The sequence below is a fragment of the Lepus europaeus genome, chromosome X, assembly GCF_033115175.1.
Source record: "Lepus europaeus isolate LE1 chromosome X, mLepTim1.pri, whole genome shotgun sequence".
NCBI classification, from domain to species: domain Eukaryota; kingdom Metazoa; phylum Chordata; class Mammalia; order Lagomorpha; family Leporidae; genus Lepus; species Lepus europaeus.
In genome coordinates this window covers 134041797-134065779 of record NC_084850.1, presented here as the reverse complement: position 1 = coordinate 134065779, position 23983 = coordinate 134041797, and the positions used below count along the sequence as shown (strand labels likewise).

At 43.2% G+C, this 23983-nt stretch overlaps 2 protein-coding genes across 2 annotated transcripts in view; one reads left to right on the top strand and one right to left on the bottom strand.

The window, feature by feature from the left end:
• Window positions 1-23983, bottom strand: part of FANCB (FA complementation group B) — a 209929-nt gene that overhangs the window by 33558 nt on the left and 152388 nt on the right. The gene's annotated exons all lie outside the window — the stretch shown is intronic.
• The window catches only part of GLRA2 (glycine receptor alpha 2), a 542545-nt gene that overhangs the window by 505538 nt on the left and 13024 nt on the right, over window positions 1-23983 (top strand). The gene's annotated exons all lie outside the window — the stretch shown is intronic.

Sequence of the window (23983 nt, the reverse complement as noted above, 5' to 3'; positions counted from 1 at the left end):
AACTCAGGATACAGCGCAGGCATCAGTATTTCTGCAGCTCTGCAAGCAATTCCAGGGTATGCATCCATTTGGAAAACACTGTTCTGCCCTATAATCCAATCTCATAGAGGACACCAGAAGGCTGGCACCTGTTTTCGGTTTAAAATGCTGGGAGACAAACATAACCTTTGATATGAAGAATATTGCTGCTAGTCATATCGCTAGAGAACTGCAGTTAAAATTTTATGTACAGATCAGAGACATCTTTAAAAAGCTGTTCCCTAAAAACTTCATACATGAAACTTGTTGGTTTAATGTTAAACTGTTGGTTTAATATTTCCAAATATCCAGATGTATATTGAACATTTCTTGTGAGTTAAACATTGCTTACATTGAGGGGCTTAATATGTGTATGAGCTCACTGAGTCCTGCCTTGCATCTACAAAATGTTTCCCTGTACATAATCTACACAGAAAGAGAAATACAAGGAGTCTTCAGAAATTTCATGAAAAATGCGTATTATGAAAAACCAGTACAGAATAAGAAAGAAGTAGGAAATAAGGTTAGAGAAATGGGTAATTTCAGGTTTATATAGTACTGTACAGAACAGTATAAGGGAATATATTTTATTTTAACTGATTGGAATCCACTGGTGAGTTTCAAAATAGCAAATAGGCTACTAAGTGCATAGCCATGGGATCAAGAGTAGCAATAGCAGGAGGATATTGCAGAAAAACAAGGGCTCTTCCAAAAGCTCATAGAAAATGCATTTTATGAAAGAACTCTACACATACTTCAATTTTTTGCAGCAAAATAAAATGATGCTTAATTCAAATTTTCCATGAACTTTTTGAAGTGCCCTCTAATAGGTGTGAGACATTGGTATTGATCGTGGGAATGGAGGGAAATGGCCAAATTCAGGATTCAGTCATTGCACACTTATTGGCTTCCTATTTTACATGTCAGGCACTACCTAGGTCCTCAGAATATACATTGCTGAACAGGACAGAATGCAATCCCAAAATAAACTCACATTCTAGTGATTATGCTTCAGTGGTAAAAACCAAAAGGTCATGCTGATGCCTTTGATGTGAGAAGGTGAAGAAAAGAATTGAGTATGACCCACAGATATTTGGCTGAAGCAGTTGGATAGGTAGTGTTTCCTTTATTAAAATGGGGGCTACTGTGACAGAAGATTTGGGGATAAACTCAAGTTTCATTTTAATGCTGTGAAGTTAGATGCGATGAGACATTATAGTACAGTTGGCAGGTAACCATAAAGGGAAAGATAAAATCTGGAAATGTATATTTGGGAGTGGCCAGCAAACAGATAAGGACTGTAAAACTGGGTGAGCTCACCCACTGAAAGAACGTAAATAAAAAAGTTCTGGGACCGGGGCAGTACATCGTCTAGAAAGCCTGTATGGAGGGGGTGAAGCAGAAAAGAAATGGTAGCAGACTTTTCGTGCCATTTGCATTGTCTTTGCTGTGCAGAGGAGCATAGAAGATAGTGTGAATGAAAATGTGCATTTGTGAGCGTATTTTTTTCCAAAATATAAAATGTTTGACACAAGGAATGCTTTAGCAAAGAGGAAGATATTAATGCCACAGTGAAAGGAGGGCACTTTCAAGAACAAAGGTGAGGGGCTGGCGCTGTTGCTCACTTGGTTAATCCTCACCTATGGCGCCAGCATCCCATATGGGTGCCGGGTTCTAGTCCCGGTTGCTCCTCGTCCAGTCCAGCTCTCTGCTGTGGCCCGGGAGAGCAGTGGAGGATGGCCCAAGTGCTTGGGCCCCTGCCCCCACGTGGGAGACCAGGAGAAGCACCTGGCTCCTGGCTCCTGGCTTCGGATCAGCGCAGTGCGCCAGCCACAGCAGCCATTGGAGGGTGAACCAATGGAAGGAAGACCTTTCTCTCTCTTTCTCTCGCTGTCTATAACTCTACCTGTCAAATAAAAATAAAAATAAAAAGTAAAAAAAGGAACAAAGGTGAGAAGGCGAGGAAGTATAGAATTCAAAGAGTCAGGGTCAGTTTACAGGGGGACAGATGTACCATCTATTTTACTAATGACTTAGTGGACTGCCAATTCATCGATGAAGATGCAAAAGCACATGTTTCAATGCTGTCCAGATGAAATGGGAGGACAACTGTTGTTGCTAGCCCCATCAGTAGGCTGGACGAGTGTGACATGTGGGCACCCCTAACTGGTAGCTCCTGTCATTGCCATGAATCCTGAGGCTTGATATCAGGTGACATGTGAGGGGAAGGAGAGACAAGCATTAAACACTAGCTGTGGAGAGTGCCAAAGGCACTGCTCCATGGAGAGAGGTGAGGCAGAATGCTATGCAGGGGGAATTCACAGGAGAGCTATGCCTCTGAATTCCAAGTGCGAACAATCACCAGATGTGTGTTTTCCCTCATAAACCTTCCAGACTCAGGTCTAGGTACTGAAATGACTGCTACTCGAGTTAAGTACAACTGAAATTTTTGTAGGTGAGTAGGAAAGTGAGTGGAAGGCCAGTGGAGGAGGGTGGAGTTAAGGATGCTTGCAAGTGGGTGGTTGTAGTGATGAACCAGAAACTTGTGAAGATATTGGCCATTTCACTGGGGAACATGAAATGCTGAAGAGGGTATAGTGAAATAAGCAGGTTAGAAGGACACAAGAGAATCAAAAATCAAGATTTCAGAGGAAGTAGAGACAAGGACAAGGTTATAATCATATGAATATGACTAGTTTAGGTGGGGGAAAATATTAACAGAAAGGCAGGTCTGAAATTTGAGGACCTAGAATGGGATCAATTATCTGTTTGGATATTTTTTTGACAGGTAGAGTTACAGACAGTGAGAGAGAGAGACAGAGAGAAAGGTCTTCCTTCCGTTGGTTCACTCCCCAAATGGCTGCGCTGATCTGAAGCCAGGAGCCAGGTGCTTCCTCCTGGTCTCCCATGCGGGTGCAGGGCCCAAGGACCTGGGCCATCTTCCACTGCACTCCCGCACCACAGCAGAGAGCTGGCCTGGAAGAGGAGCAACTGGGACAGAATCCAGCACCCATATGGGATGCCGGTGCCGCAGGCAGAGGATTAACCAAGTGAGCCACGGTGCCAACCACCCTGTTTGGATATTGAAGACATTCCCCTCCCCTGAAAAAAAGTTACATTCATAAGAGTGTTGGGCTAGCAGGTAATGGCTGCTAAAAGCATCAGCTGGTAAAGACTGTGGCTTACGGCTGGAAAGAAACAGCAGTAATAAGGCAAATCAGTGGTGAAGTCTAATGATGTAAAGTTCAGCGGTGCCAAAGGTTTTGGATTTGAGGAGGCAAAAGAGAGAGATGGTTTGGCATTCCAGTGGGGAACAAGGATACCTGAGAGTCAATGGAAACTTCTTAGTGATGCCAGTTGGCAGCACAATCACCGTTTTGCTTTCCAAACATATACACAATATATGTGTGTGTATGTGTGTGTATACATGTGTTTAAATTTACATGTTTTGTATGCAGATGTTGAGTTTATGCATCTCAAAATGACTATTCAAAACACACTTTAATTACCAGAGTGAAAATTGAGGTTAGCAAGGCGAATCATGGTTGACTTTTACAATCAAGTTTCTTCATTATCAGTGACAACTGAATTTTGGGGGGAAAAAAAGAGCAAGAGACATTTTCAGTTGTTTGCTCTTAGAAATGGTGGCTTTTTCTTTCAATTTTTTCAGCCTAAACCATGTTAAAAAACAAAAAAATAGTAACAAGAGCTAACTAACATTTATTAAAAGCTTCAAAAAGTTCATGGAAAATGTGTATTGTGGGGGAAAAAACTACACATGCATTTCAATGTTTTGGCACCAAAATAAATTTATCTTTTAATTACATTTTTCAAGAACTTTCTAAGTACCCTCATACATGTCACATGCTATTCTACACATTTTACATAGAGTAACTCATTTAATCCTCACTACAACTGTGTGAGTAATGCAATCCTACAGCCACTTTCCAATACCTTATGTGATTTAGCAGTTGTACCAGATTAGTCCTTCTCACCAAGTCATTATTAGTGGCATTAAAATAAACTGAAATGGCTTGGTTGACCTCTAAATTGACCATCTGACTTCCGTCAAAGTGTATTTCCTAATGTGGGAGGATGCATATACCGTTAACAGGTTCTCACTTTAACAGCTATCCTAGGCTGCTTTGGTTAATGTTTTCTAGACGCAATGTCCTAACTAACCCTCCCTTTCCAGGACAGCTTATAAGGAGCTTGCTGACAAAATGAAATGCACTTGAACACAAGAAGTTGGGGTCTCATGATTCTTCTTTTTGTCTCTGGCAGTAATAGGACCCTGCTGTCCCCACTGGCCACTTGGGGTACCAGCCTTGATCCACGCCACAGCGTTCAAAATCCATGAAGCCACCAGGCCACCGCTTGATAGTGGAAAGCCGTTGGCTCTGTGAAATGAACCAAACACAAAGTAGAGGCTGAGCAGTCTTGCTGTTGAGAACCTGAAGGCTCATGATTGGTTTTGCCATGTTCTGCATTATATAAATCTGTAACTGCTTCATTGTTTTTTACTTTGCAATCATCATTATCGAACTGTGATGTCCATTTGCCATTTATACTACTGAGATTTTCCTTGTTTGGCTAGACTAAGTGGTCTTCCTACCAATGATGATAGTAACATTTTTTTTTATTGAAATTTTTTTCACTTATTTGAAAGTCATAGTGGGAGAGCAAGTGAGATAGAAATCTTCCATCTGCTTGTTCATTCCCAGATGTCCACAATGGCCAGTGGTGGGTCAAGCCAAAGCCAAGAGCTTCATCCAGGTTGCCCATATGGGTGGCAGGGGTCCACTCAGGCCATCTTGCACTGCTTTTTCTCAGGCCATTAGCATGGAGCTGGCTCAGAAGTGGAGCACCTGGGACACAAATGGGCACCCATATGGGATGCCAGCATCACAGGCAACGGCTTTACCAGCTATACCACAATGCCAGCCCTCACAGTAACATTCTTAAATCTCATTTACAGATGAGGAAACTAAAGCAAAGACAGGTTAAGTGTGGCCCTGGAGGTCCTTGACCTTAACCACTGTCCACCCTATGGCTCAAAGTTTACATTTTCCATCTTGCACTGTGTATCTGTATAAAACACACAGACACACACACACTTGAGACAAACATTTCTAAGGCACTCTAATATTCTCTAATCTATTTTTCAAAATGGTGGTGGGTCAATGCCAGGATTAGGGTGAGGCAAAGCAAGGTGAGTCACAAGCACAGAGTCAGATCTTGTTTTCATTCAACATGTTGACATTTTGTTCATCATGGATATTTTGTAATAATTTTTAAATGTTGCATAAAATATTATTTATCAAGAATACTAGAGTTTTTGGCAACCCCTCCAATTTGCACCTGAGGCCCCATTTACCTTCTCTTAGTCTGGCCCAGCCAGCCACAAATCACTAAGTTTTCACAGACCCTCATTGGTTATGGCCTGAGTTAAAACATAAATTGTCATTTAAAAACATTCAGTACTCCTGATGGAGGCCAAAAACAAAACAAAACAAAACATGTCTTTAATTTCCCACTGAGAAACTGACCTCCGAAACACAATACAGGTTGATTCCCTGGCAGGTATAAGAAAAACCAAAACCAGATCATTTCCCAATGAGCCAATGCTATTAAGATTTACTCAAGGGAGGTATCTACTGAGAGAGCCCCAGACTACATTTACATGCATGGGAAGAGCACAATCAAGTTATGAAATGGGGTCACTTTCAAGGAGGGGCCAGGCAATTTGCAACAGGGTGTATTTGCTTTATCTTCTCTACATTTCACAAACAGCCACCTTCAATTTTATCGAAGCAGAGTTTCTCAGAAACAATCCCACCCAGACTGCTGACAGAGCCGACTGACCCCAGTCTATCGGAGGCAGAAACTCCCTGTCTGTCTGGTTAGAGCCAACCTCATCCCCTCAGCTCCAGTAAGAAACATTCACGCAGCATGAGGTTGGAACAACTTCCCTGTACAAACTGGAAAGGCTCACTTGCACTGGTCTCTCCCTTTCTTTCTAGAGGTGGCTCTACCCCCCCTACCGTCTGGCATGGTGCCTGATTTCAGATGTTTGCAGTTATACGGGTAGCCCTGATTTCTTCGTTTGCAGTGACTAAAGCAATTGTGGCTCCTTGACACTGTGGTTATGGTTTTCAGGCCCCTACCAACAAGCTGCCTTTTAAAAGGAATGATGTGAATAATAAGAGTATTGGGACCTTTCAACCGCTCACCCCTGCCCCAGAAAGAAAATATGGAGTCTCTTGACCTGATGAGACAACAAAGTGAGAATCTAAGCCTTGATCACGATGTCTCAGATGACAATACTTTGGGAAAGTGAGAATTCAGCACTTTTTTGTGTGTGATTTTTCTCTCCCCTGCCCCTTGACCTGTCCTTTAAATCTTAGCTAAACTGCTAACTCCTCAAAAGATCATTTCCTGATCCTATAAGGATATAACCTCACTCTTACAAGCACGTCTGGTACCCAATTTGTTCCCTTTCATAATAGCTTACTTTCTAACCATTTGTTGTGCAGGTTTTATGGACAAAAACTGAAATGGTATTAGGAGATAGAATTTAGGACATTTTAGCTGCAAATACCTGAATCTGTCTCTTAAGCCAGTCATCTTCTCATTAAGGCACCAGAGGGAAATTAACATACAAGGACAGATAACTACTGCTATTTCTCTCTAGGCCTTAACCTCAACCCCCAGTGCACAGCCCCAAGAAGGAAAACAAGTTAGAAGCAGCCAAGGGCCCCCCACTTGGCAGGCCCGGAAACCCTATGTCATTTCCTCCCTGGTATTCCATGGGCCTTAGATGGTCCTATTCCAAGGAGGCCCCAGGCCCCACTGGCAAAGGCCCCAGTGCCAATGGTCACCCGAGAGTGGCTTATTTAAATCCCTGAGGCTCCACCTCCAGAAAATACAACTCAATCAATGTTCCAGAACCTCCCAGTCAGACCAGCACTCCTCCTACATGGGGTTTAAAAAGAACTCTTTGTCCTCTCTTCCAGGAGACACCTCTAAACACATAAGAATGGTGAGATTTCAGGTCTTCTCAAGCTTCTTTGCTAAACTGACCTATTCCTACTCCTTAATATAGGGCTGACCACCCCTCACCATGTTAGCCAGCCTTTCTCTAGTTTGCTAGTATCTTGCAGTATGACTCACAAAATCCCAAAGATACGATAGGCATGAACAACATGTAGCATACAACAGTGCTGGCATCCCCTCTCCCGGGATTCTGATTCCTTTGAAAGTACTAACTGGGGGGCCTTTAAGTAGTCATTTTCCACCGTTTGCTCATTTTGACCTTGCTAGCTTGTTAATTTCTCAGGTTTTGCTTTTTTATTATTAACATGAATAGACATCAATTTAAGGGATTTTATATTTATTACTGTAAATTTTCACCTCATTGGAATTAGTCCATTGTTCTAAATTAATCTCTTTGAAATAGACTCAATCATCTGGAAAATTAGCTACTGCTTGTAGCTTTGTACTACAGGCAAACAGGTGTTAACACCCTATAGCCAAAAACTACTAGGAACAAGCCTACGGTTTCAAGTTGAGGTTAGCACTCTTTGTGATGGGGAGAAATACACATGAGGAGGAGCTGGAGTGTGGGTTAGGATGGTCTCTATAAATTGGGTGATTTTATTTCAGGAAAAAGTCTAAGGAAGCAGAGGCTTACTCTGGATTATATGCTGTCAGAAAGGGGGGAGAGTTCTAGGATTGGTTATCTCAATAAATCTCACTTATGGGACAGTAGACTAGAACGAGGAGGAACGGTAATTGGTCAAGAAGCAGTCATTCATTTTAACCAAGGGCGAAGGATGTATAGTAGTTTGTGAGCAGCACAGTGACTGTTTTTGTGCTGAGACAAATTCCGACGTGGCCTAGTTTGTCTCATGTTATCATGCATGGTCTCAGGCTGTTTGTCAGAGACTGGTCTATGAGATGGCTTGAGCTTTTGGAATTGTGGTTTTCTCTCCCTAAAATGAAGGAGCTGTACTGCTAACAATCAGATAAAGGTTCTGTAACTTACCAGTTCTGTAACTTTGGTTGGCAGATTAGTGGGAACAGAATAATCAGTCTTTCTGTACCATACTTTCCTCACCTTTAAAATGGAATCAATAATATCCATTTCACAGGATTGTAAAACTAAAATGAGTTCCCAGGGTAAAGCTCATAAAACAGCCCTTGGCATGCAATAACTTCTATGTTTAGTCGTGGCTCATTTTATTATCAACTTTTCCCAATACATTGGTATTAGCAGACCCCGGATCGTTATGTTTTTCCTCAACTTGTTGGGGTACATGTTGTACAGATCAAAATTTAAAAACCTTAGAATAGGTGCAATAGCCTGCCTACATACTCTCTCCAATTTTATTCCTTGAAATTAGAGTGTATAGCAAGATGTGGCCTGTATAGCTATTTTTATAATTATAGGAATGAAAACAGGAGTTCTTGCTTTTACTCTTGCAGTGTCTAAACAAAGAGAATTAGAAAGAATTAAGAGCAAGTTTTTTATCTTTCAATTTTATATTCCAATCTTCCATTGATACTTTTGGTTGCTGACCTAGAAGGTTTTTTTTTAAGATTTATTTATTTATTCATTTGAGAGGAAGAGTTACAGAGAGAGGGAGAGACAGGAAGACAGAGAAAAAGGTCTTCCATCCGCTGGTTTACTCCTCAAATGGCTGCAACAGCCAGAGCTGGGCTGGTCCATAGCCAGGAGCCAAGAGCTTCTTCTGGGTATCCACGCAGGTACAGGGGCCCAAGGACTTGAGCCATCTTCCACTGCTTTCCCAGGCCACAGCAGAGAGCTGGATCAGAAGAGGAATAGCTGGGACTCAAACCAGTGCCAATATGGGATGCTGGCACCACAGGTGGCAGTTTTACTCAATACACTACAGCACTGACCCCTGACCTAAGAGGTTTTAAGTACCTGGGCATTTCCCCCAAATGCTTAAAAATCAACACCCTTGAAACCAAATTAGAGTATAAACTACTTTTATAGAAGGCTCTGTGGGGCCAGTGCTGTGGTGTAGAAGGTTAAGACTCTGCCTGAAGTGGTGGCATCCCATATGGGCACCGGTTTGAGCCCTGACTGCTCCAGTTCCAATCCAGCTCCCTGCTAATATGCATGGGAAAAGCAGTGGAAAATGACCCAAGTACTGGCTTTGGCCTGACCCAGTCCTGGCTCTTGCTGCTATTTGGGGAGTGAACCTGCAGATGGAAGATATCTCTTTTTCTCTCTCCCACCTTCTCTCTCTGTATCTCTGCCTTTCATATAAATAAATAAATCTTTTTTAAAATAAAAAAAGGCATTGGAATGCAGCTGTCACAACCATTAAGTCTAATTAACCAACAACCCTAAGCAAATGATGAAATTAGACAATGATTGGAGCAGGATCAAACTTTCAGAAAACTATTTAGAGTTTCTCACCTTTTTCTGTTTCTCTCCAAAGACTTAGAGCAGAGGTTCTCAACCTGGGACAATATTGCCCACCAAGGAACAACTGGCATTGTCTGGAGACAAGTTTCTTTGTCTCACCTAGGGGAATGGGGTATTGGCATCTGGTGGGCAGAGCTCAGAGATGCTGTTAAACCTCCAGTGCACAGGATGGTTTCCACAACAACAAATTGTCCAGCCCTAACTGGTGATGATGCCACATTGAGAAAAATCTAGGTTTAGAACGGTCAGCATACACTTGCCAATATGCAACAGTCTAATTTGTTTTCTGTTTCTTGCATGCAAATCACTGTCTCCCCAGCAAACATTTTCTGCCCACTAAGTTAGGAGAGCTTTTTCAGTTCTGTGAACATCATTGTGAACTGCTGCAAGATTTATCCATAGGTGAGACCCACTGGGTGTTGGCCACTTGTCTTTCCCTTAGATTAGAAACAGAAAATCCTGCCCAGTAGCCTGTCTTTGAATTTTATTATCCAAACATACACTCAATTGAATATGAGACAAAGTGCCATCCCACTGGCTTCATCTGGTCCGCATAAATTATGTGGCCCCACATATCTCATAGCCTATGAAAACAGATCTATATGATGCTATGCACAGCTTCATACATGAAGTAAGGAGGGGCTCACATCTGGAAAATGATTATTTCAGGTTCTGGACTAGTATCAGATTCTATGAGATGGAGACGCCCACATGTGGGTAGGAAAAAATTAAGTTTTTAATCACATACATTTTAGGATTAATGCATGAATGAACATGGTTCAATAGGCACACACAATGATGTTTAAGGCAAAGTGGAGACAAACCCATTACGAGCACTCTTGTCCTCTTGGAGACAACAACGGCGAGTTCACACACTAGTGCTGGCATACAAACTACACCTTGACTGTACTGCTCAGGGCTAGTGCTTCTCCACCTTGAACGCACATGTGTGCCTAGGTCCAATACAGACTCCTAGACCCAGCCCAGGAGATTTTGATTTAGTAGGTCAAGACAAAACCCATGACATTGCTTTTTTAACACGTGCCACGTGCCCAATGATGGTCCAGAGAACCTACAAGAAGTCTTTCAATAACAGTGATGCTATGATTATTCATGTCTTTGCTACTAATGTGTCCATAGTCATGCCAAAGACATTAACCCCATCCATATTGGGAAACTAGCCATTGAAAGATTAACAAACAGAAAACCAGGGACTTTGTAAAAGACAGTTTTAGACTTGAAATCCCTATATGTCTTTTCCCTTGTTCTTAGAAGGGAAACTCCTATGGAGTCAGCTTTTTTTTCCTTTCAAGAATATAGTGAATCTATCTGTGTTCCCTTGGCATTTACCATTTTTTCTATATTCTACCACATGTTCGTACAAGGTACTCAAGAGTATTTTTAATATCGTTAATTAAGGTAACAATGGCCTCCTTAGCAAGTGTGGTGCTGAAGAGCAGAAGGCATGTTTTTTTCTATGTTAAAAGCCGAGGATTTTAGATGAGGCTTTAATAGACCTTCGTGGATTAGAAATTTAGACTTAATTGTGAACTATGTCAAGAATAACTATTTCAGTATTTTTGTAATTTCCCATATCACTAAGGACAAGCTGGTGTTATCCAGGGACATAGAGACCTGAAGTGTTTTTAAGGTGTTTTCTTCCAAGCATGTTACATTTTGCTAGGTATTGTGACAGACCATTATTTAGGGATTTCAGTATGGAATTCTCTTTTGTAAGATACAAAGCACTTTGCAGAAGCAGTCTCGCAGATGAAGCTTCTATCTTTTTAGTGCCTTCCTCCAATTCTTCCTTTCATCTCAAGCCATTTCCCATCATCCCTCTATTCTGCACTACCCTCCTCCCTACTGGGTCATATTTTCCTGTCTCTGACTTTGAACTCTGCACAAGTTTCTCTTTCCCTTGCCCTGAATCTCATCTCTTCAGACGATCTCATTGTATTCATTCATTCAAACACCAAATACAAATATATTGAACACCTACTATGAGATAGCCACAAGCCCAGGAGATGCTGTCCTTTAGATGTTCAGTCCAGGAAAGACGCACTAATGAGCAGACGTGTTTTCAATGTACATGACACATATTAGGAGAGAGGCTGTTGCAGTGTTATGGAAATGCACTGGAGGAGCCATGTCTCTCTGTGGCATTCATCATTTCCACAGACTCTGATGGCTTCCTACTGCACATTCCAATTTGCCTTGGTTAGGGGGAAGGGGGATGTCTTACTCAGGCCCCAGCAGCATGATTAGTTTTTGCAAGATGGAAAGGCTGAGGACTCAAGCCCTTAGTAACAGCCCTTTATCAATAAAGTTGAAAACTGGGGAGAAATATTCTCTGCAGCTTGTGGCTCCCAGTGATTCCCAGTGGAATTGAGCCTGAGTCACCTGCAGTGAAACCTGCCTACGACATCTTTCCGTTCCCTGCCTCACTTCTCCATTCTTCCACTGGCACTTCCTGAGATCACCTCCCAGATCAACTACCTGTACTCCTGTCTCTGTCTTAAGATCTTCTAGAAGAAAACCAATGAAGACAAGCAGCACGCCAATCCCCGACATCTCTCAGACAGCAAAACAGGAGGCTGCTGAGCTGAGCAGGTGCTGGGCAAGGAAAGGCTGTGCAGCAGGCGAAGAAGGTGGGACTTGGGCCCTGAAGGCCGTGGAGAGGCGTTATGGAAAGACATCAATCCAGCTGCAGACTCTGGAGAAGGCTTCCAGTACAGCAGGACTGAGCAGCAGAGGGAGAGACAGCAAGAGAGCAATAAGAGGTTCCTGCTGTAATCCAGACCAGGGACAATGAAGGCTTGGAAAGTGGCAAGAAATTGAGTGAGTTTCAGAAGAATAAGAACGCGACATCGTTAGGACGTATGTTAACTGAATATATGGAATGCCAAGAGGAAGAAGTCTAAGATGATTTTAAGGGGTAGGGCTTCATCTAGAGGGGCACTGTGACGAAGATGAAGGGCTGGGGTGGGCTGGGGTGGAGCAGGGAAGGCAGATTTAGTTCAGTGTGGGATCAGCTGAAATTACGTGTATGGAGTAGATTTCCACAAGGCAAGTCAGTGCTCAGGAAAGAGAATGGGGTTAGCTGGGCATGTTGAAGAATCAGCAGGATACAGGTGGAGGTTCAAACGATGAATGTGGTTGAGATTACCCAGGAGCAGCACACAGAGTGATGTGAGGGCAAGGGCAAGGGGTTGCCAGGGGCAGGAAAGGGGCAGAGGACAAAGCCCTGTGAGTATCAACACAGCAGGGGCAGGCAGGTGAGGAGGAGTCCACAAGGGAACTAGTGAAGGAGCTCTTAGAAAGGGAAAGAGAAGTCAGGCAATGTGTGATCACTCAGAAGGCAGAAGCAAGATATCCAGGAAGAATGTCCCCCGTGTCTAAGGAGGCAGAGTTCAAATAATGTAAAAGCTAAGAAGTAGCTGTGGATTAGAGAGACTCTGAGGATGTTGGCATCCTCAATAGCAGCAGGCTCAATAGAGAGACAGACAGACAAGACGTCAGGGGGTGCAGTGAAGAAGCGGGTACTGGAGAAGTGAGGACCTTGAGGATAGCCCATTTTTCCAAGAAAGAAAAAAGAAAGCTACATAGGCAACGGGGGTTGTTTTCAGTTTCATTGTTTGATTTACATTTTTGGCTTGTTTGCCAGGTTTTTTAAATGAGAGATTGAGTGTATTTAAATGCTGCTGCTGCCTCAGCATTTCTGGGTAAACAGACTCTTGACCTGAAAGCCCCTCCCTGGAGGCATGGATGATCATGAACTGTTTAGTTTGCTTTTTCATAATTTTGCTGGAACTGGCTCTCTCTCCAAGTCTGGGCCACAAAGCTTGTCTTAAATAAGTTATAAATATGAAAATGACTTTTTGGTTTGCATTATTTACAGGAACAAATGCCTGTCATGACTGTAACAAATCACCACCAACTTAGTGGTCCTGAGACAACAAGCTTCATTATCTCCAGTTCTGGAGTTCAGAAGTCCAAGTGTCCCTGGGCTAGAAACAAGGGCTTGGCTTGTCAGGGGCTTCAAGGGATGTGGGTGCTCTTCAAGAGAAAGCTATGACCACAGAGGCAGTTTTAGCAGGCAGTGCTTGGATATGCAAAGCACTCAGGCTCTGCATCTCTACAAATCTCTTTTTTTTTAATAATCGGGCAAGTAAAATTTGCTTTTGGCACCTGGCAGGCTTTTGAGCTAATAGGTCTCAACCTGTAGTGAAGAAATAAATAACCTAGGGGCCAATACCCAAAGGCCATCTTTGGCTCATTTATATAACAGTGATCTAGGGCAGAATCTGACTTCTGGCCTTTTTCAACTTCTAAAGGCCACTCACAGTCCTTGGCTCAGGATCTCAGTTCTCCATCTCTCTGACCCTTCTTCCATAGTCACGTCTACTCTTGAGCACAGGTGAGAGAAGCGCTCCATTTTTAAGACACATACAATTACATCAGCAAACCCAGGGCTCTTTCCTCATCTCCAGTTCCTCAATCGCATCTGCAAACCCTCTTTGCCCTGCAAGATAACACATTCACAAGCTCCAGGGATTCGGACAGGGCCATCTTCGACCACCAATTTCCTGCCTGCCACAACCAGCAAGAGTTTCTCGTGGCTCAGACTGTGCATTGGCTCAGATACACATGCAAGGCACACCAGAAGTAGCAGGAGGTGGATGCTCCAGGAGTGGCCCTCAACCAATGAGAGCTAGGTAGCGGTGGCCAAACACACACTCAGCTTCCTCGTCCCTTTGTAGGTCAACTCTGAGTCTCTGAGGCCTAAGCTTCATTTGTCACAGGTGGCAACCCACAGATGTTTCACACAGCTTTTGATTTTTCTACTTTCCCTGTCCTACATCTCTGCCCCCTCACCGCACATCTGATATTGCCTCCCAAATAAAAGTCTTGCAATTATTTGTCTCAGAGTTCCTTTGGAGGAAACAAAAGCAAGCTAATGGGCAGCACCTTGTGGGTCAGGGGTCTGATGAGAATCACAGTCCATTGTACTCCATCCTCTGCTTCCTCATCAAATATCAGACACATCTTGGAGTACCTTTCATGCCCAAAGTGTGGAAACAGAAGGATAAGACTCTGAGAGCAACCAGCGGCAATCCCTTAAGGCAAAACAATGGCTTCTCTAAACTGCAGACAAATAATTACATACTATCTATATCCTACAGTTAGCATTGCTGAAATATTTCCATGCTACTGGATAGCCCAAACAGCTGAACAGATGTCCTAGTATATTTGCATTGTTTTATATCCCTGAAATGAAGCCTGTACCTTCAGTTCTACTGCTCTTATAGAGGCGATCACAGTAACCTTTTATTGTCTTGAACCCTGTATTACTTCCTGGTTGTTCATTGGTGTGAGATTCTTCATGATGTCTTGAGCTGTAGCTATTTCAACATAACTGGATTTAAAAAAAAAAAAATCAAACTGAATGAGAGCAAATTCTGGTGATTCCCTGACATTACATTAGAGAGATGTGGGTTTTCCTAACCACAACACTAACTTGTCTTCTATCAGCACTATCCTTCTTTGTGACAAGCTCATCTGGGGATGAAATGCTCAAATGAAACGAGTTATTTCCCACCAGATTGATAAAGTAGCACCAGATGCAAGGATAACCACTTAGAAAAAAAATGATCCTGGCTCTGTGCGAGACCGCATAAAAGGAAACAGCCCCCTGTCTTCTTAGCCTTTGCTCTAAACCGCTGGATCACCCTAGAATACATTAATTCAACAAATATTTTTTGAATGCTTACTTAGTACAGAGTTCTGTATTAGATACGGGGGAGTGAGGATCAGAAAACTCATCTGGGAGGTCAATGAGAGACAAATCCAATAGGAAAATTTCTAACGTGGGATAGATAGCCTGAAGAACAATAGAATTCTTGTCGGAGCTGTGACGATTCCTAGGGAGAGAGAGTACTTTCAGCTCACGAGGAGGGGATATTCTCAGGAAGGAAGCAACTTTTGTGAAAGTCACTTAGTTTTGGAATGTTAACTGTCAATTATTCTAAACTCATCTTGTTCTTGTGGATACATAGAGACTACATAGTTAAGTAGGCAATGAAAACCTAGTTCCTAAGGCCATTTTCAATGCTCATCAGAAAACGGCCTCATCCTCCTATCTGACTGATGTACCTCTCACTTAGAGCAGCTGGCCCTGGACAGATGAAAGAGGCAGTCAATGACCTGGGAGGTCTCTGATCCAAGCAATGGTTCTCAACCTGGGGCTATTTTTCCCCAGCGCTGGGGGGCATTTGGCAATACCTGGAGGCATTTTTAGTTCTCACACCTTGGGGCAGGGGGTGGGGACTCTGTGTGTGCTACTGACATCTGTCTAGTGAGTAGAGGCCAGGGACACTGTTAAACTCCTGCAGTGCAAAGGAAGGCACGTGCAGCAGAGAATCTGCCCCAAATATGCCCAGGATGAAATTCCTAATCAAAGAGACAGAGACATTCTGTGCAGACATAGGACGGAGGTTGGGCAGACAAGTGGAATTTAGTTTCATGAATGCAACCTGAATGAAGAAGTTACTTCTGGCTGAGACAATTAATTAGAGCTAGGATAACCCAAAAGACAGCGTAACCAGAAAAGCCATTTAATTAGGAATTTCCTTTTTTGTAACTGAGGTTTGTTACTCTATAGAAAGTTCTGTTATTCACATCAGATAGCAAATGAGAAATCCAAAATATGATTCTTTGCACTGGTAACAGGGGCATAAATTTTGTTGGGTATATGACTTAATTGCCTGTCAAGATGTTGAGATGGATGTAAACATTGAGGTTAAGTGATTGAATGTTTCCACTTAATTTTATTCTACCTTCTGCTGCTGGATTTAGTCAACAGCAACAGAAGTCATACCAGAAATAAGCTCTGATATTTCCTAGAAACAAAGTAACCCACTAGAGCAGGGGGTCTCAGTCCTAGATATACATTAGAGAAACCTGGGAGTTTTTTGTTTTTTTTTTAATCCTAATGCCAGACCCTACCCTGGACCATTCAATCAAGTCTTGGAGAGGAGAAACCAGGCAACTTGGCTGTGGAAGGCTCCGCAGGTGATGGCAACATGCAGCCAAGTTTGAGAATTAGCACTCCACAGCCTTGTTTCCTCAGATCTTAACTGCTGACGGGCAGCATCGCCATCAGCTGGAGCCTGTAAGGAATGCAGCCTCCTGGGCCCTACCCAGTCCTGCCGAGTCAGAATGTGCAGGACAACAGCAGTGCCAGGGGGTTGCAAGCACAGTAGAGCCCGAGAAGTTCCGCTCAAGAACACTGTGCAAACAGTCCATTTGCACAATGCACGCACATCACAATACGCACATTGTCAAGATGTGGAAAAACACCCCCAAGCTCTCAATAAAATCATTTTTTGTTTGATAAGAGATGTTAAATATATTACTATGGCTTCTTGCGCTATTTGCTAAATTCCATTTTTGATTGTGAAAGATTTCAATCATACAAAATTGAATCCTATGCTGCTTGTTTTGTTTTTCTTAAGAGGAGTATTCTTAACAACTACTCAGTAGCCTAGGATTATCATTCTGGTTTTGGGAGCCAAAATGCACCCCATGAAAACCTTTGCCTGCAACTACAGGGTGCTCTTGGCTCATTGTCCACCTGCACCAGGAGGAGACCATCTGAAATGCCCTGCGACAGAATCTGTGCTCACGTCAGCAACTTCATCCTCATTAACGAGACCGAACTGTGCATGCATCCGAGGAAAACAACAGCTCCAAATACTCACACCGCTTTATTCGGAAAGCACAAAATGCTTCAAATTCTGGTGGTTTGGTAATATCTCCATATGGAGGTTCTAAGACTTGCTGAATGTTGCGCAGCCAGTTCCTGGCTGCCAGAGCTCAGATGTCTTCATTCATCACACAATCACCAAATGCTCTCTCACACTTTCTTTTAGGGTAGATTAATGAGGAAAAAAACCCAGCAGCTTGTAAAAAGCCCTGTCATAAAGCCAGACCTCTTCACCCAGCCAAATAAACTGTCAACATGTATCATTACAAGCACCCTTTTCTAGAATAATTCTGCTATTGAATTCTTGTCCTCTTACAAATATGTACCTTTTCTTCTCAAAACGCACAAATAAGAATATGGGACAGAAGTCTGGCATACCAAGATGAGCTTAAGGCCAGGAGTCTAGCTGGCTGAAGCCAAAACCTAACAGGTGCTGTATTTGCTGGGTGGTTTGGAGCCAGGGTGTATTAGTCAGCTTTTCCGCACTGCTAAAATACCTGAGAGAAGCTACTCATGAAGAAAGAAGGCTTATTCCAGCTCACGGTTTTTGGAGGTTCACAGTCCAAGGCTGGGTGGCCCCATGAGTCTGACGTCTGATGAGGACAGGGGAAGGTGGGCTGCATGCAGAGGAAGTAGGACATGGTGAGCCAGGAAGCAAGGAGAGACAGGTGGGCTGAACTCAGCTTATATAATGAACCTCTCATGTGAGCCGCCTGCTGAGGGCAAGCCTCCAATGACCTAGGAGCCCCGCCCAATCACTGTCATTGGATCACGCCTCCACCCTCTGTAGCCCCATTAACTTAGGACTTTGGGCCTTAAACGTCTGCATGAGTTGGGGAGCCAAATCTTGGCCAGACCATAGAACATTCTCTAATCTCTACTCTGAGCCTTTACAATTTTAAAATATTTATTTGGAAAGCAGAGAGAGAGAGCGAGAGCGAGGGAAGCTTGCATCAGCTGATTGACTCCCCAAATGTCTTTTGTGGCAGATTGTGAAAGGTAACGTGTCCGTGAGAAAAGCGTATCATGCCATGCCATGCCTATGCTTTAGCCACCCTGTCCCTCAGTGAAACAGTCCGGGAGGGCCTGAATATAAAGGCCTTCTCAGCTCTGCCAGCGGCGTCGCGGCGTCGTGTTTTCATCCTGCAGCCTAGCACTCAGTTAATGGATAAGCAGAAAAGGGAATGCAGAAACCTTGAACCCAGGATCTTCTAACAGAGGTTTCCCTTTCCCGAGAAGTCCTTCAAGAGGTGCAAGCACTTACTGTGACCTGACCACCAAAAGCAATCCAAAGCTATGTACACAGAGTCCAGGAACCATAGAAAATCTCAGGGCCCAGAACAACGCCTCGCCTGTAGAGGGCAGGCCCTTGCCCTCCTCGTGAAATCCCACTGCCGTCTCCAGCATGAGAGGTCACGGTTGCGATGAGTTTAAGAGAACAGTTGACTCTTCACCCTTCAGCTGCACTCCGCCATGCATATGGAAGCTTCCCTTTTAAACCTCCCCATGACTACAACGTTCATATCACATGTGGCTGATGCACAGGCTTATATTTGACGAATGAATAGTGACGGCGAGGCAAAACAACCAAGACCATTTTCAAACTGGCGTGTCATTGACTTCAGGGTCATGAAGTCAGCTCAGTGGCTCACCACTAACGTTTTAGGAAAAATGCAACTTTAAAACAAAGAATAGAAAAATTCAGAGTGTATCCTGCTTTGGAGACAAATCTTACTCTGAAGCTTTTGTTTCTATTAGCTATATTAATGTGTGTGGGAGTATGTTGTATGTGTGTGTCTTGGCTCATAATGGAAAATATGCTCCCTACTTTGAGTCACAGCAAAGATGATTTTTTTTTGGTTGTATGTGTGTGTGTACTTTACGTGTGTTCTTTCTAGCTTTGTTGAGATATACCCTGCCATTAAAATTGTATACATTGAAGGTGTATAATTTGCTTTATGTATATATTAAGAAATAAGCACCAAAACTAATGAACAAATCCATCCCCTCACATAGTTGCCATTTTCTTAGATCTCCCCTCACTCAAATGTCAGGTGCCTAATCCAGCATTGACCAGAGTCCCCACCATGCTGTGCACTGCAACTGCCCAGCTCATTCATGCTGCATAACTGAAACTTTGTACCCTGTGACCAAGAGCTTCCTTTTCCTCCTTCCTGCTAGCCCCTGGAAACCACCAATATACTTTCTGCTTCTGTGAGCTTGATTATTTTAGTTGCACATATAAGTGAGATCACATAGTTTTTCCCAGCAATAAAGTTTGAATGCCAGTGCTTTCAGGGTAGATCAGGTAAGCAAGTTCACCTGAGTTTCTCACACTTCCACCTTCTCAGATGCAGTCACAGATCCAGTAGTAGAGGTCTTTATTTGCTTGCTACAATGCCAGTGCCAGCAGGTACAGCTTGTTCTGAATATTGCACCTCACTACAACTCTCTAAGCCCCTCACTCTTGTCTTACCAGACCCCAATCACACATCCCTGAGGACTCTGATGCCTGTGACCCAGTGTCATTCAATGACCTGTATCTTCAGTGTCAAAGCTGTGCCTCGTTCAACTGGATGCAACATTTGCCACATTACAAGGCACACAGCTAGGGGAAAATGGAAGAGACACCAACTCAGGAGTTAAGTCAGTTTTCTTTGATCCACATCAGGTTTCCTCTTTGCCTCTGATTATAATTATTGCACTGACATCTTTGAAAAGAAAAGGGAGGCCAATACCCAAGAACTGTGTAACACACCTTCCCGTGCGCTTTCTTAACTAGAGACTCAGTTGGCCAACAATGAGATCAACACTCACTGCTGTTACTTTCGCCATGATGATCAATCTCTGTCTTCTGTGTTTACTGCAATCAATCTCTCCTCTGGGCCTGCAGGCAGGTTTTCTGTCTGAAATCTTAAATTTGGTAACCATAGTAATGAAGCAGCTAGAAGTCCCCCTCTGCTTAGAAATGCACTGCAGATATTCCACCAAAAACACAAACAAAACCCTTTATTTTCCCCTTTAGATTCCATTTTCCTTTCCATTTTTTTTCAAGAGTTGCAGACGAGGAGCTATAGCTGAAGTGCTAATGAACAAACAAATGGTGACGGGGAAGGTAGAACGGAGCTAGGGCACAGAGGACCTGCAAAACTAAATAAGCCAGAATAATGGAGCATAGATTTCGTTTCTGGTTCACTCCATTCCTTCGAGTATCCTTGGGAGAAGCAATAGGAAAGTGCCTCCTGATGGTTTACAGCATTCACCTGCTTCAGTAACTGCTGATTTAAAAATAGAACCATTAGAGATTGGCTAGCTTACCAGGACCATGCAAATTCAGAAGAAAATAAGATGTGCCAGAGAACAGAGGTTTGCACTTTTTCACCTGGAGAAGCATGTTTGCTCTGCAGGTGTGCAAAGAAATGAAGTGATGGCCCGAGACGTGTCTTGCCTTAAGACTGCCTCACTGCCCCCTGCTTGAAACATCCTCACACTTCTCCAAACTGCACTTGGATGATTTCCCCATGGATTTAGCCTGTCTTTTCCAGCTTGATAGGAAGGCACCAAGAGCAAACCCAACTATAGATCTCATCCTATTGATTGAGTTTTGAGTTCTTGAGTTTTTGAGCCCCTGCAGAAACAAGCAACTCACCAAACTGACTGCCAGCAACATTGACTCCTCTCCCTCTGGGGTTCTTCCAGCAACTGGAGGGAAGATAGAAGGGAAGAAGTGGCTCTGTGGAATGTTGATATTATTGTTTGGAGCCTCTAGGCTATCAAAACAGGATACCAAAAAGCTAGGCCTCCACAAATATAATTTGTTGGCCTTTAAAACATATCCATTTGCTGCCTAATTCTTTACACAATGTGAAGTCACATGATACTTTTTTTTTGTTAATTTTATATATTCTGTATTAGTCTTCAAAATTATAACACATACAGCAGAAATACCCACAAGTGGTCACCTAGTCTCCTAACCCATCCAACATTGCCAACAAATGGTTGAATGCTTGTCAATTTCCAGAAATCAGGGTTTCACTCCCTTCCAAGGTGGAATATTGCATGATCAGTCATGGAGTGGTTAAGAGTTCATCCTCATATGGAGTTGAATTCTGTCTTCCTCTAATGTCAACCAATTATTTGTATTAACTCACTTGGATCTGTTAGCACAAATACCAGTCTGAATACCTAAGAACCCTTTACTTTTATGAAAAACACCTGTCTTAAGGGCCCAACTCACCTCTTCTACAGGTCAGCCTTTCTTGTTCTTCCAATGGTTTCTATATGGTGTGTTTTCAGGAACATTCACTACCCTGGAAGAATTCCATTGCCCTTCACCCTGTTCTTGATCTGTCCTGTTTATACTTCATGACCCTACCCCCTTTCCTATCCAGTGACCCAGAGACAACAGTCAATAGACAGCAGGATATATGAGTCCCTCTTTCAATAATTTAAGTGAAGAGGTTCTGATACTCTAATTAAATGATGGTAATGACTTGATTTGAACAGTTCCTGTTGGTTGAATTTGGTGTGGCCTGGTTGGATCATGTATAAGTAAAGGAAGCTGGTGGGAGAAAAGTAGAAATAAGAAGGAATGACAGCCCTGAGAGATTAAGAATAATCTCATTCCCTGACTTGCTCACTGGAGTTTTTTTTTTTTTTTTTTAATTTTTGACAGGCAGAGTGGATAGTGAGAGAGAGAGACAGAGGGAAAGGTCTTCCTTTGCTGTTGGTTCACCCTGGGTTCTGCATGCAGAACTCCTGGGTTTTCAAATCTTGGCCCTGCCATTACTAGTGTGAGAGCTGGATAAGGCCCTCAAACCTCTCTGTGCTTCAGTCTCCTCTGCAGTCAAAGTGAGACAATGACATCTTGGATCGCACCGCGCTGATCCGATGGCAGGAGCCAGGTGCTTATCCTGGTCTCCCATGTGGGTGCAGGGCCCAAGCACTTGGGCCATCCTCCACTGCACTCCCGGGCCATAGCAGAGAGCTGGCCTGGCAGAGGGGCAACCTGGACAGAATCTGGTGCCCTGACCGGGACTAGAACCCGGTGTGCCAGCGCCGCTAGGCGGAGGATTAGCCTATTGAGCCGCGGCGCCGGCCCTCTCATTGGAGTTTCTAGCTGGTTAGCCCTCCTTATCCCATTATCAGTAGCACCATCATCCTAAAACTTATTGAGCACACACCGTATACCTGGCACCATTATAAGTCCTCTGTTTTATCACCAAATGCTCTCAAAAATTCTGTAAGAAAGATGTCATTGTCTCACTTTGACTGCAGAGGAGACTGAAGCACAGAGGTTTGAGGGCCTTATCCAGCTCTCACACTAGTAGTGGCAGGGCCAAGATTTGAAAACCCAGGAGTCTGCCTGCAGAACCCAGGCTTCCCACCTGATTTCCCACAGAAATCACTTCCCTATGCTTGGAGGCTCAGGAAATTTTCTTACAATAATTATCTTAATTTCTTAAAGACATTCCCCATTTATTTAAGCTACCTTGGACGGTTTTCTGTCTGGGTAACAAATCCTCCCTGATCAAGATGCAAGATGATTAAAAGACATTAACATCTGGCCAAATGACACAGACAGTGCATTTGCGCTGATCTGCAGTTGGTACTAAATAGCAGGCTCTGTTAACAAAATGCCTTTACATGGGTCACTTTTCTGCAACATACCCATAATGTTTATGTATATCCTTCCATGGGAAGTGCATTCCATGGTATTATTATAGAAAGAATGCCATCTAACTTTAATTATGTTCTTCCACAATATCTGGTAATCTGTGCATTCCTTTACCATAGTAGATATCACATTATATTATAATCATTTATCTATATCTGGGCTTCCTAACCCAGTACTATTGACATTTGAGGCTACATAATTCATGCTTTGTGGTAGGTATTGTCCCATGCATTGCGTGAGATTTAGCACTATCCTGGCCTCCACCCACTAAATGCCAGTTAGAAAGCTTTCTCCCAACTTGCAACAGTCATAACATCTAGAGACATTAAGAAATGTCCCAGTTGAGAACCACTGGTCTACTTCTAACCCCCCACCCAAATCCCACACTGACTTGAAGACAGAACTCTCTTCTTTATCCTCATTTCTTTTCAGTGCTTGATGCTAATGAATCTTAATTAAACTACTGTAACTTGCATTCAAATTGCATTTTGTAATTAAAAGTCTGGAGTACCAGTAAACCTGAATTGGGTTCAGTCAGGAAAGCAGAACCACTACAATACTACCAAAGAAAGGGATGTAATAGAGAAATTTGGGTTTATATGAATGTGGGACTTTAACATGAAGCTCTTCATGGAAAAGCAGATGTCACAGGGAAATCTGAGAAGCCACCGAAGTGGATGGTACAGTAGGTGCTCCCTGGAAGGTCTGAAATGCCACAATGTCTAACAAAGCAGCTTCATTTGACAACCCCCCCCCAAATTCCCCAAAATGATGGCCTCGGCGTTCCTTCCACCTTCCAAATCTCACAAGTTCCTCTCAATGGCAAACCTTAACCCAGAAACAATCAAGAGCACTCTGGGATATATAGTCAGGAGGTTCCACAGAAATGGTGATGCCAGGCAAACAATAGGTAATCTCACACAATAACCACTTTGACACCAAGCGTACTTGTATGTACACACACACACACACACACACATATCTGTGTATGAGAGAGAGAGAGGAAATGAAGCATGGTAATGGCCAGGAGAATGTGGCAGCCAGGATGTTCCAAGTTAAA